Below are 18,789 nucleotides of genomic sequence, written 5' to 3'. Positions count from 1 at the left end.
TTTGTGTCTGTTAGTCTTATGCTTTTAGTATCATGTCAATGTTCAACACTCTAAGACCTATGGTAAAACGAAAAGACATATGTTTTGTACTAGATTTCGCCCGCGACTCCGTCCACGTGGAATTGAGAGAATACAAAAGTGAATAGCCTACGTGTTTTTGCAGATTATCTTCCACATCTATGCCAAATTTTATTGAAATTCGTTCTGCCGTTTAGGCTACAAGTCTAACAAACATCCATCTATCCATCCATCTAAACTTTTACATTCATAATATTAGTCAGATTTTATTACTAACATCTAAGAACTTTAAGATGTAAGTGGCTCAGGGGTTTAAGCATTTGACTTGCAATCTACAAATCCTGGGTTCTAATCCCGCCATGTACCAATATGATTTTCGAAAGTTCGACGCTCTTACGGTGAAGGAAAACATCGTGATTCCTGCACATATTAGCGAAAAAATCAAAGATATGTGTAAAGTCATCCCGCAGTTGGTTACTGGTTGACTATGGCCTAGTCAACACTAACTTCCGGTAGTCTCCGAGACCCTTACTCGGCACGTATAGTGAGGTGGTGATGATGAAGAACTTCATCATCATCACCAGCTCACTATACGTCCCCACCGAGGGGCTCGGAGCCTACCATAATATGGGGTGACTAGGCCTAGTCAACCACGCTGGCCAAGTGCGGGTTGGTTGACTTAACACATATCTTTGAATTTCTTCGCCGATATGTGCAGGTTGCATTACGATGTTTTCCTTCACCGTAAGAACGTCGGGTAAATTATGTACATATGAAAATTCAAAAAAATCGAAAATCACATTGGTACACGACGGGATTCGAACCCAAGACCTGTAGATTACAAGTCAAGTATTCAAACCACTGAGCCACCGACGCTCTTCATAGTGTAACGTTAATAAAACAACAATAATGTTTGGACACATATTATAATACTTAAACCTCTATGATAAATTGTGTTAAGTTGTACTATTTTATAAAAGGTTAGAAAGCTTAAAGTATGTTTTAACGTCATTGCGTCATATAAAACGTAGTAAAAACCCAGCGGAGTTAACTACTAGTATAAATAATAGTCGTTGTTTCCAGTTATTAGAACGACATTTGCGGCCGGTGTTCGCTGGGGAATCATTCGAGTCACGACATCTCACGTGTCCCTTTGTGTAACGTAAGGGGTTAAATTTTTCTATTTTTTAATTCAACCGAATAATTTTTAGGTCGATTCATATTTCCGATTTCACTTAGTTACTTGGTACATATATATGTTACTATTTTAATGTCAAGGTCAGTTTTTTATTGTCTTGCTGACACTTTCTAAATTATTTATTGCCTGACTGATGATATAAAAATCCTGCTCTAGCAAGCTTCAATCTACTTCATTATTACATCACTTTCTAATGTGCACAAATAAATTAGTACTATATTTTTAATATTTCTGGTCAGGGTATAACAAGGATAATTAGATATCACTTAAACTCTAATTGTAAATTTGTAATCTAGAGTTGCTTAAGTACTTAAATCACTGAACCACTGCCTAATTATGCAAACAAAAGCATTATCATCTTTTTTATTCCCTCTAAGATCAAACTAACAAATAGGTCCATCTATTTTATAATAATACCGTGAAATACGCCGGCAAAAGACGGAATACGAACAAGAGTCCAGAGCTTATCTGATTTCATTCTGTCAGATATGTCACGGAGCTTTATAGTGTAACACGAGCGAGCTTTTGTATACCTTATCGGTGTAAGCTCGCTATGTTTACATCAACAATACACTTTCAACTATTGAAATGATATACAATGAAAGGAAACTCGTTTCAGAAAGTTTCATTAGCAAATTAGAAAAATAGACTAAGTTAGGTAAATGTTACAAGAATATTTACTAAGTACTCTTAACTAATATTACAATTGGCAACTAACATTTATAGTTCTGTTTTTTAAATTTTAAATTTCGAGCTTAATTTTAAACTTTCGAATTCTATTTTCAAAATTTTGATTCATAAACCGAATTCTATTATCAAAATTTTGATTCGTAAAACCGAATTCTATTTTCAAAATTTTGATTCGTAAACCGAATTCTGTTTTCAAAATTTTGATTCGTAAACCGAATTCTGTTTTCAAAATTTTGATTCGTAAACCGAATTCTATTATCAAAATTTTGATTCGTAAACCGAATTCTATTTTCAAAATTTTGATTCGTAAACCGAATTCTATTTTTAAAATCTTTAAACCTATTTATAACTGTCGGACTACGTGAAATCAATCGCGTGCAAACATAAAGCTGGGTTTACACTTACTCGGTTGCGGTGAGTGCTTCTTCGAGGACATGTCATCCAGCTCGTGTCAGCTGCCGCAGCGCACGCACGTAATCATGAAGCTCGATCGCCACGCCCTCTGACGAACAACTCACGCACTAACCACAACGCTAGCTAGCGATCCTGAGAACAAAGAAACAAATTCAATGTCGCTGTTAAATCGTTTACTATCATAAGAGTCGGTCTTACCAAATTCTTGTAAATTGTCAGATATCCAGACAGATCCAACGTGTAAAATGTGGTAATTAAGTCGGATTTTGTTTCTCGATTAGCCAGTGGTGGAAATGACCCAAGTGTACGAAAAGAGTCAGTCAGTTTTTTATGGAAGAACTTAATGAGTTAAGTTTTCAAAATCAATTTAAAAGTCGATGTGTAAAAGAATAATTAATTTTCGTACTTCGATAGCCCATTAAAATGAAATGTTTTATTTATAGTTGAGAAAACTTTTAAAGAGCAGTTTTTCTTACTTCGACATAAAAATCAAAGGAATTTCTCATCAAGTTCCTATTTCCAATAGAAAAGTTGGAAGTTTTATTTGGAACGTCAATATCAGAAGCCAACGTAGACTTCTATATTTAGATGAACTGCAAATCGCTTTTCCTTTCAATTCCTAGCCTTTTACATTTAAAAAAATCTAAACTAGTTGTTGCTCACAACTCCGTGCGCATAAAATTAAAAAAAATTATAAAACATGTAGCCGTAGTATTATTTATAAGATAATTTAGTTTTTTAATGGTGGCAGTATTTTTGATATCGGCCTAATAGTTTTTAAGTTATTCCAACAAAAATCCAAAAATACAAATGTTTTTATAATATTAGAAAAGACAAGAAGTGTTAAATTAAATTAAGATTGTTTTCTATTTTAATAAATCCTCGATTTTGAATATACAAATAACTACCATATATATCTTAGTAATATTATAAATGCGAAAGTTTAGATGGATGGATGTTTGTTAGCGTTTGTACCCTAAACACCTGAACGGAACGCCATGAAATTTGGCACAGGTTTAGAGCATAGTCTGGAAGAACACATAGGGTAATTTTAATCCCGGGAATAGTTACGGTTCCTGTGGGATTCATTAATTTATTTTTTTAATGTTTACTCGATCATTCTGCAACGGTTCAAAATATCTTATTGAAATTTGGCACAGATATAAAACTAAGTCTGGAGTATACATGGGATGAGGTTCATCTTCGAGAAATGTCAGGTTCCCGAGGGTTTTATAGCTTTTTGTTATTTATATAGTTCGTATGTTTTCTAATACCAAGCGGACGAAGTCGCGGGCAACAGCTCGTATTAAATAAAGATATACTTATGTACATAAATGTAATCTGTACACAGCCCATAACTTTTATCTTAACAATTTATATAACTAAGTGTAACTTTGTTATAACTTTTATCAACAAAAACTTCTCACTGAAAGCTATCTTCCAAGAAAATACGACAAAGCAATAAATTGTGGTGTTCGTGCACAGACTTAATAGCTAGAATAGCTCCATTTATAAAAAATGCATGTTGTAACATAATTGTTGAATACTTACATTTTATAATTGTAATAGGCTTTTGTATAACGATTTAGATAACTATCCAATATATTATACTATTATGATAAAGCGTAAACACACACTTCTTTGTTGCCTAAGATGTCAACAATTACAGCATACTTATGAATAATTATTTTTGTATTGAAAAGCCCTACACTTACGTCATGCTTTAGGCTATATATTTTCACGCCATTAAACTTAGGGAGTAAATATTTTAAAACCCTAATGTGGGAAAGAGACCATTAGTTGCTGCCAACATCAAGAAAGCAAAATTGCCATAGTAAGGTTATGCTGTTTGCTGTTAAGCTGCACGCAATATTAAGATAAAAAAGTAGCCTAAAATATGCTCGTCTATGTCAGCTACCCTTCATTGAAAACCTAGTCGAAATCAGCCCAAGCGTTTCGGAGATTACCCGGAACAGACGCAGCTTGCGGACAGACAGACAATAAATTCGGTTTTTTTTCTATCAGCAACGCAAATACATCATCTTTCTGAAATCTGTTTTCTTATTATGTTAGTACAAACAGACACTCCAATTTTATTATATGTATAGATAGATATAGTTAATGTATGTAACAGTTATTATTAAAAAATACACACATAAAAAATTCTGTATGACTTTTGGCTGTCATGTTCGTTGTAAAATTTTCTTGTTCATTGTAACGATTGTAACACACTTGTTGTCTCTTTCCCTCGCTTAATATTCCTCGTGGGATGCTGGTCTGGATCGTTGCCAAAACAACGAGGTCAATAAACCCCTTAAAAGCTGCTTTCGTGACCTCTTTGTTTATAAAAATAATTCTAATTTAACTAGCTGCTACGCCAACTTATTTGTATCTACGCCTCTGGGTTATTATATATATACTTCTATTGACATAGTCATAGTAAACAAAGTAAATAAACGACTCTATTGCACATACTAGCTGTTGCTCGCGACTTCGTCCGCATGAAATTAAATTACAGTCTATGTTAGTCATTGATAACGTAGCTTTTTAATAGTAAAAAAAAAATGTAATCGGCCCAGAAATTTTTGAGTTATTTTCATACATACAAAAATACAAATCTTTCCTATTCACAATATTGTCATAAATAACAAAATTAAAAAGATAAACATATGATATAAGTGCCCACAAAGAAAATAAGCTATTATTTCCCAAAGCTCATTATAATATTATTTTTACACGTGTTTGTCAAAAGCTCCAACCAAGAACAAAATAAAGCTTTTACGGCATAAATGTTTTACTTAAATTTCGCGGCTTCGGCTATATATTTCAGTAGGTCAAATTTGCTATTTACTATTTTTTTTATTTTATAGTTAGCTGTTAACCTAAATTCAACCACTTAATACAAGATGTAATAAATTATTAATCACCCTATAAAGAATTGATTTCTTAGTTTTAGAACTTAGAGTCGTTATTTATTAACGGAGACACTTAGTGTGCCTTAATACGAGAAAAGTACAGTAATGAATCTTAAGTTACATAACTCTAAGTCATAGTTAAAGAAAATTTCGAATATAGAGCTTTTTGCCCGCGACATCGTCTGCACGAAATTAGAAATAATAAGTACCATATGTACTAAAATTACCCCTAACTTAGGGTAGGCTCCGAGTCCCTCGGGGACAAAAACAGTTTAGGAGACAACTTCCAACAAACATCCATTTATATTTTCACATTTATAATATTAATCAAGTTAAATTTATGTAAGTAATATTATATTAATGTATTACGAAATATCAATCAAATTGATGAAAGCCCAATTTACATTGATATCAAAAAACGTAATTAAATAATTCGAGCGTCCAATTTCATGAAAGCCATTCAGGCGCAATTGTAACGTTTTGACCTGTTTTGACATTGTTAAAGCGGGCGACTGTTGATACCAATTCATTGTAGCTTACGAAATATAGAGTATGTTTTGTTATTTGTACTTTGTCGGATTAAAAAAAAAACATAAAAAACATTGTAGGAAATTCGAAATTTAAATAATTGAAAAAGTTTCTTGTCCAACAAATGATAGTTGTGAGAGCACAGATGTTACTCAAGTACTCGGATTATATGTGCAGAATATTTTCGCGTGGGCGATCCTACGTGGGCTGGTCCCCTGGGAGCGGGCGCTAATGTACAGCAATGTGTAGGAAGTTTGTTAAAGTTGTTAGCTTTTTAGGAATAATTTCCTTATATATTTTTTGCAACAGAATTTATACTAATGTTCCCGTGCGACTTCATCCTCGTGAAATTATGAAAATTTTACTTTATTGTTTACATTTGTCAAATTATCAATAACAAATATCAATATGACATGACATGATGACAACCTTGCTTCCTTGATGTTGTCAGCAACGTATGGTCTCTTTTTCACATTAGGGTTTTTATCCAAAATATTTAGCCCCTAAGATTAATGTCGTGAAAATATATTGCCTATAGCGTGACGTAAATGTAGGGTTTTTTAATAAAAAAAAAAATGATTATTTAAAAATATGCTGTAATTGCTGACATCTTAGGCAACAAAGAAGTGTGTGTTTACGCTTTATCATAATAGTATAGATTAAAGTGAGGAAATATTATATTGCTTGCTTCGTAACCACTGAAACCGATTACAAAAAAATATTGCGTCATTAGAAAACGACATTGTCACTGAGTAAGGATATATTTTACTCAACGGAAATGGTTAATATGACAAAAGATATAAGACGTTTATACTTTTCACATCCAGGGGAAGCTGGAAAACATTGCTAGTACATAGTTTCTAATTTTTTTTTATAACAATGTGGCAAATGAGCAAGCGGCCATCTGAATCCGCCAAAATGGCGAAGCGACCGCTACCCATAGACATCCGCAGTTGCAGATGCGTTGTCTCCCCTAACCGACGAAGGAGGAGACGCACATAAAGAAGATATTTCCCCTTCCTATGCATCTCTTCCACCATCAAATCCACTTACCCTTCAAAGTAGTATTTGTAATTCTTCTCTTTTATAAAATCCTATCCATTTTCCCATAGTAAACTTTCAAAAAATTTTACACATGTTTAACAGAGTTTTAACGGTAAATAACTTTCTTCGTATAACCGCAATATCGGAAGCGTTTGCTTGTCTAGACCGTAATTAAAACATGAAGAAGCTAAACGTTTTATAGTTACATTGCCGATTACTTGTACAAGCCTCGTTCAACAGGCCCTTTGTTTGGCAAACATCCAGAATGTTCCGTCAGATTTAACTATGCAAAACGTTTAAATGACCACAGCAGTAACAAATGTTAATTGAAAATACTGGTGCATTTTTTATACAAAACCAGATTTTTTTGTAGATCTTTCATAATATTGCCTATATTATATATAATATTGCCATAAAAAACTCATTAACTGAAGTCTTTAGTAAACCGCTCTTATTATGCTTTAAGTAGTTTTTGTCTATTAACTTTATTTGAAACAAAAGAATTACACAGAAGAGCATGTTAACAAATAATTATCGAACTATCAAAAAATGTTGACTAGATTTATTTACTATATAAATTATAACACGGCTAAACTCACATGATAACATTCGGTGTAGGCACCGACAGTTTTTTAGCCGTGTTATAATTTATATAGTATAATGTCTCACGAAAGTTTTAATAAGATTTATTTACAACAATCACAAAGTAAAAGGCATTAGTATTAAAAATACAATAGATTTATTTACAAAAGGTAATAACAGTGAAGAAAGCATAAACACGCGACCCTATTCATAGCCCTGTCCTTATTCTGACGTTAACTGTTATTGCCAAAGCTCTTTCTGTTGGAGCAGATTGTAAGGGAAATACAATTAAATAAATACAGGATTACTTGAGCCAGAGGCCGAATGTCTTGTTGTGATAACATTCAATTGGAAGACTTTTCTGTTTGAGACTAATTATTTGATACCGATAAGAATCATACTTCATACGTTTTTTTCTTTAGTTTTATCTGCAATCAGTCTTTGTAAGGAAAAGAAATGTAAGGAACGACTAAATTTTCAGAATGTTTTCTTCATCGAGAAACTTCTTTCACAGGAGACCCTAACGGATCTTATTTGTTACATAATAGTGGACCTTTTGATAATTCATACTACTATTATAAATGCGAAAGTATGGATGACTTGATGGACGGCTGGATGTTTGTTAGTTTGTGGCCTACATGGCTTAACGGATTTCGATGAAATTCATTACAGGTGTAGAGGACAGTCTGAAAGAACACATAGGCTAGTCACTTTTGTATTAACTTATTAAAACTTTCGTGAGACATTATACTATATTATTTATTTATAACACGGCTAAAACTCACGTGGGAACTTTCGGTGTAGGCACCGACCACTTTTGTATTTATAAATTAAATGCGGAAGGAGTCGCGGGCGAAACCTAGTCTTCTATAAGTATTGAATGCAGATATAAAAAGGTGGTAAAGGTCAAAGAATTACTCTCCCATAATACTCTTAAAGTTATGATATGAAGAATACTATATTCTTGCCCAGGCTAGTAGCTTCACTTGCATATTTTGTTGTGGAAAACTAAATTAAATACGACAAAACTTGGGAGATAAATCTCTTGTATGTAACATGTAACGTGTCTATCACTTTGCCCCATAAATGTCGATTCCAATTGCAAACAGTTATTCCTTCATTCGTAAACCAGACAAACACTTTCGATGTCTATAAAGATAAGATAAAGTTTGTCACGCGGCCATTCGCTAAGATGTTTTCAATAAGAAAATGCAATTGAGTTTATTTCTCTCATCGAAAAGCTTTCTGAAGTATTGAATTACTGTCTCCATTTTTTCTTTACGAAAGGTATCCAATCGTATTTCGCTATGTTATAACACTGAAACAAACAGTAAAAGGCTATATAAACAAATCTTAATTTAAGCATAGTTTTAGAAATTAAGTTAAGAATGAGATATAAAGAAAAAATATTTTCATATTACAAGACGTTAAACGACAGCTTAGGTCGTTAATTCTACATTAAGGGACTGCTAAAGTAATTGTTCGGTACTGGTCATACTGGATCGCCACATTCGGTGGCTAGACACCAATAATCTTAACATAACTGTACAGTTTATCTAATCAACTAATACTGTGCAGATCAAAGCTGAAGACATAGAGCTTAAAATATTTTTTCAATGTAACTTTTATCAAATGTCAAAAGCTTACTTTCACTTCAAACTTTTAATTTCTTTAAAACTTTCGACATCAATCAATATAAAGTTTGCGGAAGTTAGAGAAAGTCAATTGAAACCGGAGAAAGTCTTTATGGAGTTTTAAATAAAGCTTTAGTTATTTCTTTTTAATAATTTCATTTGTATTACTGGCTGAATAACGCTGGTGTGTGAAGCTAGCTGTTGTCCGCGACTTCGTCCACGCAATATTAAAATAAAAAAAAGCCTATAATATGCCCGTCTATGTCAGCTACCAGTCAGTGTGTTCAGTGTAAGTTCGGACGCAATCGGCCCAGCCGTTTTGGGGATTACCCAGACAGACAGACAAAAAAATTAAATGCAATTTTCGTTATCAGCAACGCAAATACATCATCTTCCCGAAGTCTGTTTATTTTTTGATATTACAAATTCGACACTTCAGTATTATTGTATGTTTAGATTATATGTGAAATTGTGTGGAAAAATCCATAATACTAGGTCGGCAAACCCCAACCCATAAGACCTCTGGCGGGATCGGCTCAAATAGCATAAGGCGTTCTTCGTTTACCACTATCCAAAAAAACTAATCAACATCAACAATAATGAGGTAAAAGATTATATATTATCTTATTATTCTGCTGTTTGATATCTTTGGAGCTTTTCTGTTAAAATAATGTTTTAAAAAAACATTTGCCTTTTCCCTGTACACATTTGAATTGCAAATGTGGTTCATTGTATCGGAAACAAGTGAATAATTTAGCAAACAGACAGGTAATTATGTAAGCATCGGTTGAACTCCAGCGTATACAGGGTGTTTATATTGACAATATTTATATTAGAAACTTTTATATCGTTAATCATATAGTACTAGCTGTTAACTTAAAAATATTTAAAATCTAGCCTATGTTACTGTATGTTATGAGATGATGGATGATAGAGTGCTTCGGAGGACGAAAACCCGATGCTCGAACCCGAAGGCAGGGGAGATGATTATGTAGCCTATGTAACTCGCAGATAAATTACCTTTCTAACGGTGTAAGAATTTTTAAAATCCGCCAAGTAGTTTTTGAATTATTTCAATACATACAAAAATACAAATCTTTCCTCTTTATAATATCAGTATAGATAATACAAGAGAATTGAAATTTTACTTTATTGTGAGCTTATTTTCGAAAATAAAAATGTAATAATGTTAGAAGACAATTATTTTGATATTTTTTGATGTTAATGTTTAAAATCCTACGAATTTTCAAATCTAAATATAATTAAAGTCAAAGTGATAAACATAACGACCGTTAAACAAATAATACTAAATCATATTTTACTAAGTTTTCTTAGTAAAAATAGTAATAATAAAATTATAGCGTAAAAATATTAGCTTTGAGTAACTTCTGTAACTATACTAAATTAAATTTTTTAACTTTAAAATATACAATTTGTGTAAAATGACAGATTGTATTAGCCATTTAAGGCGAATTCTCAAGCCCTTACCAACACATTCCTTACGTAACAACAACGAAACAAGAGTACTTAGGATGAAATTCAATGAGCTAATTACTTGATCCATTAATTTTCTAGAACATTCTCGACATTTAATTTACGTCTTTTGAACTTAGCGTTAATTGCGAATCTTCGCTTAATCCTATTATCATATCTTATTTCTTACTAATATTAAAAATGCGAAAGTCTAGATGGACGTATGGATAGATGGATGGATGAATGGATGTTTGTTAGCGTTTGTAGCCTAAATGACTGAACGCCTAAATGGCTGATACGTAGCTTTTTGTAATTTATATGGTTTGTATGTTTTCTAATACCACGCAGACGAAGTCGCGGGCAACAGCTCGTTTTTAATACGTTCCAAAATTGTTCTATAATTATGTATGAAAAGTTCAACTTTTCGGTTTAAACTGATTTTGTAGCTTTACGTTTTTCAATTGATATTTTCCTTATATTAACTTAATAAACCAAATGGAATTAAATATTAATTACAGAGGCTAAAAAAACATTTTTGTATTTAATTTCACAATATTATACATGGTTGCTTGAAATCGTTATAAATTTTTCATATAACATTTCATTTACTGTCAGTGGTGACTCTTGAGCACGACAGCGAGGTCAATTAAAAATGTAAAGAACAAAGAAATGTTTCACTTAAAACGTTAGGGAAATGAAATGGAAAATGTTTTTCATTCTAAATAGTAATTTATGATAGTTAAATAAAAAAATCTCGTTATATTAGAAAGTGTTTTAAAATATTGACTTTTAATGACAAGCAAACAATTTTTTAAGTCCTTTCAATTACAATATGAAATCATCATCATCACCAGCTCACTACATGTCCCCACCGAGGGGCTCGAAGCCTACCCTAATAAGAGGTGACTAGGCCATAGTCAAACCACGCTGGCCCAGTGCGGGTTGGTTGACTTCACACATATCTTTTGAATTTCTTCGCCGATATGTGCAGGTTGCATCACGATGTTTTCCTTCACCGTAAGAACGTCGGGTAAATTATGTACATATGAAAATTCGAAAAATCGAAAATCACATTGGTACACGGCGGGATTCGAACCCAAGTCCTGTAGATTACAAGTCAAGTGTTCAAACCACTGAGCCACCGACGCTCCATGAAATGCACAATATGAAATGCTTAAAATAAAAATAACAATCTACTAAATATAGTTAATAATTACTATCTATACTAATATTATAAAGAAGAAAGATTTGTATTTTTGTATGTATTGTAATAACATTAAAAAAATATCTACTTGAGGCTATCACTTAAATTTAATTTTTACTTTTTGGGTTTAATCAAAAAAATTAGATAAAAATGTCCTGTCTACGGTTGTTACTGTTGTTGTTGTTATTTTTCTATGTATGTCGTGTTAACCTATAATTAGGACAAATTATCTGCATGTTACTTATTGTATTGTGTAAAAATCAATGTGTCATAATTTTGTCCTGTTGGTTTATCTTAATAAATAAATAACTCAAAAACAACTGTGCCTATTTCAATAATTCGTTCACCAATAAAAAGCTACGTTATCAGTAGCATACGCTATTTTTTTTATAATTTCACGCGGGCGAAGTTCACAGCTAGTTAACTATAAAGTTATATTATAAAGGGTTCTCGAAATTATAATAAACAAACATGAATACTTGAGCTCTTAATTATAAGAATGTAAACAAGGTTTTGTACGGTTTAAATATGTATCTCATTAAAATGGAACCATTATAATTTGCTTCCATTTTAATGAGACAACACAATTGTGTATTACACCGTGGTCTGAGCATTGTGAGATATACTCGTATAATTTAGATATATGTATATGATTAACATAATTAAGCTTTTATAATAATTATCTATACTCTATACTAATATTATAAATAGGAAAGATTTGTATTTTTGTATATATTGAAATAATTCAAAAACTACTAGGCCGATTTTAAAAATTCTTTCACCGTTAGAAAGGTAATTTAGCTGTGAGTAACATAGGTTATATTTTTTAATTTCACGCGGGCGAAGTCGCGTGTAGCAGCTAGTTATAAATAATACAGTGCATTATTAGACCAGGTGCACATCTTTGACTAAACTGTCGCATAACTGTTGTGCGATTGTCGATTGTTTCGCAGCCCTGTTTAGTTGCACAACTAATAATCGAGTAGTATGCGCACCTCCATATAAGCTCAAAAGAATCAAAGCGAGACTAAACAGTTGTGCGATACTTTAGTTTCAGGCGTGTAATTTCGTTAAAGTTTGGGTACTGAAGTTTCCATTTATTTTATTATCACCTAGTTATTTATTGTTAAGTGTTAGGTTGAACAGAGTTTCAAAGAAATAAGACTCTAGTTACGTAGTTCGGAAACGCATTTCACAAAGGTATCGAACTAAAAACACTAACGAACGATTAAAAGTTGGTAAACCCTCCATAAATTAATAACCTATAAACTATATTACATTTTTATTAACAAATCAGTTATGAACTTGATACACCGACTATATAAAAATCCGCCAGATTTTATACGTCTAATTTATGTAGAATAATCCACCTGAAGTCTAATAAATAAAAAAAAAAATAAAGTCACTACAACTACAACCAGATTACTTAGTTCGTTCGTTCCGTTTTGCACAATACATTGTTCAAAACAGACGTCCACAAAATAATAACAAAGGCATTAAGAAATAAAAGTATTATATTGTTCTATTCAAGCATCATTGTTGGTTTGGCATTTTTACTGACGTTGAATTTATTACCTTAACACAAAACGAAACGGTTGAAATTTGCTTGCAATAGATTATTATGAGCAATTAAAATCTTCCAGCTCTTCAATTTGAATTAACGAATCATCCTGTATATGGACTTCTTTATGAGCCATTTAATTTACTGGCATCAAGGTTAAATATGGAGCTGTAATGTAATAAATCCAATTAAATTATAGCGAATGTTAACGTTTAAATTTGCAGATTTAATGTGGGTTTTGCATTGTCATAATATAAAAATATTGCCATCCGCTTTGTAGTAACAGGGACAGCGATAACTAACTATTTTTTTTATAATATAAGGTGGCAAACGAGCAATCACCTGAATCCACCGAAATGGAAAGCGACCGCTGCCAATAAACATCCGCAATTGCAGAAGCGTTCCCTACCATTCATTGACAGAAGAAGAGATGCACATAAAGAGGATATTTCCCCTTCTAATGCGTCTCCTCCGCCGTCAAATCCACTTTTCCTTCCCATCCTTTCCTCTTAAGAAAAGGGTGGAAAAGGTAAAGGGCTAATTAAGCCTCCGGCACCACACTTATCAGACGAAACGCGGAATTGCTCCCATTTCACGCCTGTTATCTGTGTGGCCGTGGTATTACACCGGGTGAGCTGGCCCTATCGTGCGAAGATGTTAAAGCGGGCTCTACCACTGTAACTAGAATTGCAAAGGACATAATTAACAGTAATAGTTGGATGTAAGTAGATGTCTCTGGAACAGGTCAACGGATCTCAATTTAATTAGGCACAAATGTAGAGCACAGTCTTACAGAACATATAGGCTTCTTACTATTTTTTTTAATTTCACACCGTCGTATTCGAGGCAAAAGCTAGACACAACTGAACACATGAACATCAGAAGTTAAAAATATTTTTATTATTATCTCTCTCTCTCTCTCTCGCTTCGAATAAACAGTGAGAGCAATATATTTGTGTTTGGGTAGTGCAAAATTCACGCATGTAGCATTGTAACTTCTGAAACAACAAACTAACTAAGCAATTGATCAAACCGTATTGAGTCGAGAGCGACAAACATTTGATCAAACAATGTTTGTACAACTAGATTGGATAGGACAGGTTCATTTAGATATTTTAAATGTCAAAAAGGGGCTAATTCTATGTCTATCTGAAAACTTATTAACAATAGGGACAATATGTTCCATTTGTATTTTTAATACTCTAACAATTTAAGACACGCTCTTTCGTGTCGGAGGCCAAGACCCACTTTGGGTCGCTACGCCAACGCAGTAAGTAACAATTTAAGAAGATAACAATCCAATAGCAAAAGGTATATAAGATTAAAATAAGAATTATTACTTTAAACCAACCTTATTTAGTCTAAACAATCTGTACTTATATTATAAAGAGGAAAAAATGTATTTTTGTATGTGTATACATATAACTACTAGGCCAATTTCCAAAATTCTACCACTGTAAAAAAGATATAGGCTATATTTTTATTTTTTAATTTCATGCGGACGAAGTAGCGTGCAACAGATAGTGTAATAATGTACGAAAATATATAACATAAAAAATTGGAGAGAGAATAAATTGTAAGGTCATTGTCCTCAATATTTTGGCAAGGGAAGGCTGTAAAAGATAAATCGGGGATAGCAATTTGACGACAAATGTTTACGTAATATAGTAAAATCATATGAATACTTTATGGAATCTAACATTGTTGGAACTGAAATTCTGAAAAGTGCAGTTGATACAGAATTTCGCTCACACTTTCTTGACAAAAATAAAACGTTACGAGTACAATTTCTTTAGTGTATTAAAAAAACATACTAGCAGTCACCGGAGATTGTCGCGTGGCATGAAGTGTTAGACTGTTCCCTACACCACAAATTTTATGGATATCCGTTCAACCTTTCAGACTTTGGCAAGACAAACTTTAGCATTTAAAACATTGGTAAGATTATATCCTTGTTTGATATTTAAAAAAAGTTACCAACATATTATAATCATAGATTTCGATTTTTTTGGCAATTTTACATACAACGAAGCGTCAGCGCAGTGGAAATCTACGGTTAGAAAGACAAGTATACATAGAGTAATCGAATATGTGGATGGTATGTTCCTTTGTTATATGCTATAATACAATTTTAACAACAACGTTAAAGTTTACTTAAGCCTTAAGTAACTGTCAAAGCCTTCACAGACTAAAACATGACATAATAAAGCTCTTAGCGTGCCTCACGGATTTCTCTTTTACAGCAAAACTGTATTTCTTCTCATAGTAGATAAAATAATTAATTATAATAAGAGCTAAATGTCCTAAATAAAAATAAATTAGTTTTAATTGCATGAATATGTAATCTTTGTAGTAAAATTATCGAAAAATCTAAGAAAGAGTGTCAAAAAAAAGTAGTTGGGATAGGGCCGGCTCTCCCGGTGTAATACCACGACCACACAGAAAACAGGCGTGCAGTGGAAGCAATTCCGCGTTTCGTCTGATGAGTGTGGTGCCGGAGGCCTAATTTTTATCCCTTTTCCTTTCCACCCTTTTCCTAAGATATGAGGATGGAAAGGAAAAGGGGATTTGTCGGTGGAGGAGACGTATGTGAAGGGGAAATGTCCTCTTTATGTGCGTCCCCTCCCCTGTCTATTAAGGGTAGGCAACGCATCTGCAATTGCGGATGTTTATGGGCATCGGTCGCTATCCATTTCGGTGGATTCAGGTGGCCACTTGCTCGTTTGCCACACTATATTATAAAAAAAAGAAAAGTTAAAAAAAAGTCGATAACATTTGTATAATAAGTGATGTACGGTACAAGATTGAATAATTAATTTAATTGACAACATTAATTATGTTCGCAATTTGTCAATCTTCTTTATTCAGTTTTCTTTTTTTTTTTAATTAACGAGGTTGACATGAATTGAAGAATGTGATTAACGTTTGAGAAAATTGACAGTGAATTTTTTAGTGTCATCTTCCTAAAAATTAGTGGACTAACCAACTTATTTATTTAACAGAATTACTACACTTTTAAAACAAAAGACGATGTTATTTTTCTATGTATGTTTCAACATCAAATTATTAACTATGTAATAAAAAATTACTATAGTTATAAATTGTAATTTAACTAATATCATGTAAAGTAATGTTCATTTCTATTAAAAAAATGTTTAACTCGCTTTTGCCCGCGACTTCGTCCGCGTGGATTAAATAAAAAATGTAGTCTACAATCTTACTTCTTACTAATATCATATATGCGAAAGTTTCGATGGATGTTTGTTAGAGTTTGTAGCCTAAACGGCTAAACGGATCTCGATGAAATTTGGCATAGTGGAACATAGTCTGGAAGAACACATAGACTACTCACTTTTGTTTTTATTAATTCCACGCGGACGGAGTCGCGGGCGAAAGTTAGTAATATGAAGAGGATAGATTTCAAAAATTCTTCCTCTATTAAAAAACTACGATTTAAGTGAGTGACATAAGTTTTTTTTTAATTTCACGCGGACGAAGTCTCGAGCATCCGCTAGTTATAAATATAGCCTATCTTACTTGTTAGTTAATGTTTGTAATGATAAAAGAATCGTTAAAAGGGGTCTATAAGTTTTTTATTTTATTCGTTACTTATAAAAATGCAAATCTTTTCTCTTATATATATTTTTTATATATATTATTTATATCTTATATCAGTCCAGACCGCAATCCTAGCAAGGTTCTGTACGTATTGAAGTATTTTTGCCCTTTCCACGTATCCAATTTAACTCCCCTGCTCTTCCTGCGGCCCACTTTATTACACTTCCTAGCATTGTTTCTAACAGCGTTACATTTTATTGCTGTTTGGAATTTCAACCTTATTGCAGTGCAATAAAATGCAACTTCACTTGACAGGGTGTCTAACAATTCCTTAGTAAAACGACTTGAATGTTAAACGTAATTCTCATTATGTCTTAAGTCTGTTAGAATTGCTCCTTTGGAATATAGACTGACAACTTTCTCTGACCCGGTGGGCATAAATCAAACTAAATTATAAACAGCTCACTAGCGCCCTTCTGGTAATACCATAAAGTGTTACAAAACCCTTTTCGTACTGTAGCTGTTTTTATGTCACTTTCTAACTATGTACGTTTTACACATTTTCTGATAACTAACCGCAAAGTAGGTCCACGCTCACCGGGCCAGATATTTTCGTGTGACTATACCAGTGCATCACGTTTTAGCTCTTCGATTTCAATTGTAAGAGATGTAGCGAATTTATTTAATATCCATTGACAGCGGTCGTTTCGCTATATTGGCGAAAATATATTATTTTTCACTTTGGTTCTACATAATGTAGTGTTTATATTTTTACTCATACCAGGTTCTTTTCTACTCGTATATCTATACTAATAAATATTATAAAGAAGAAAGATTTGTATTTTTGTATGTATGTTAGAAAGGTAATTTATCTGCGAGTAATAGGCTATAGTATATTATTTTTTAATTTTAAGTAGACGAAGTCGCGAGCAACAGCTAGTGTTACATAAAACCAGTTATGTAAATGCTAACAATAAAAATAAAATAGAGTTCATATTTCGAAGTATTAAATAATTTTGTTACTTTTGATATATGCATTTTTAGATTGTTAAAGGCTTACATTTGCATCGATAAGCCGGATAACTAATGCTTCCGAGGATAACTGAGGCTTATTCGGAAACGGATCCGAGTAAACCGGATTACTTGATGCCGTTTGCATTAATTGAAGCCAGTTTTTACTGTCTTTAAAGTTACATAATAAGACATCATAGGTACTAATGTCAAAAGCAACCACAAACTTTTCAAACTTCAGTAGAGTCAATGTAAAACCTTTAAAATATAATGTTTAGTAAGTCGACGTAATCTGTAAATGCCTCTTCAAGGCAAACAGTGACAACTCAGTCACAAGAAGAAAAAAATAAGTCGACGTTGATTATTTATGGTCGGTTTCCCAACATAACCAATAGTTAGTATTTTTGATTCGATAAATTCATGAAATGCGTTTTGGAACTACGATACGTACTCGTATTTGAGTTTTACTTAGTTGAGACTTAGGTCAATCCTACCAGTAATGAGTCACTAAGTAATTCTAATATAAATGGTAACTTCAGAAACCCAGCATAAATCAATACTAATATTAAAAAAGGAAAGATTTGTATTTTGATATGTATTGAAATAACTCAAAAACTACTAGGCCGATTTTATGATTTAGAAAGGTAATTTATCTGTGAGTAACATAGGCTACATTTTTTTTTATTTCTAAATTTCACATAGACGAAGTCGAAAGCAACAGCTACTAATCTATAAAAGCATAATACAGTGATCAAAGTAAAAAGATCTGTCGGTTTTATGATTTTAGAATACCGCAATAAATATTAAATTCATAAATAGAATTGTTGTAAACAAGATTAAACTTCTAAAGCGCTTTACCTTTTTGGAACAAAGCTTTTACTCTCTTGTACGAAGACATCGGCTTTAGAAAACAACTTGCTTACTCTTTGTTGTATTAAAAAAATGTTTTTATATTTTTC

Source organism: Papilio polytes, unplaced genomic scaffold, assembly GCF_000836215.1.
Source record: "Papilio polytes unplaced genomic scaffold, Ppol_1.0 DF824225.1, whole genome shotgun sequence".
NCBI classification, from domain to species: Eukaryota; Metazoa; Arthropoda; class Insecta; order Lepidoptera; family Papilionidae; genus Papilio; species Papilio polytes.
The sequence above is the reverse complement of the archived record's forward strand: the minus strand, read 5'-3'. Positions refer to the sequence as shown.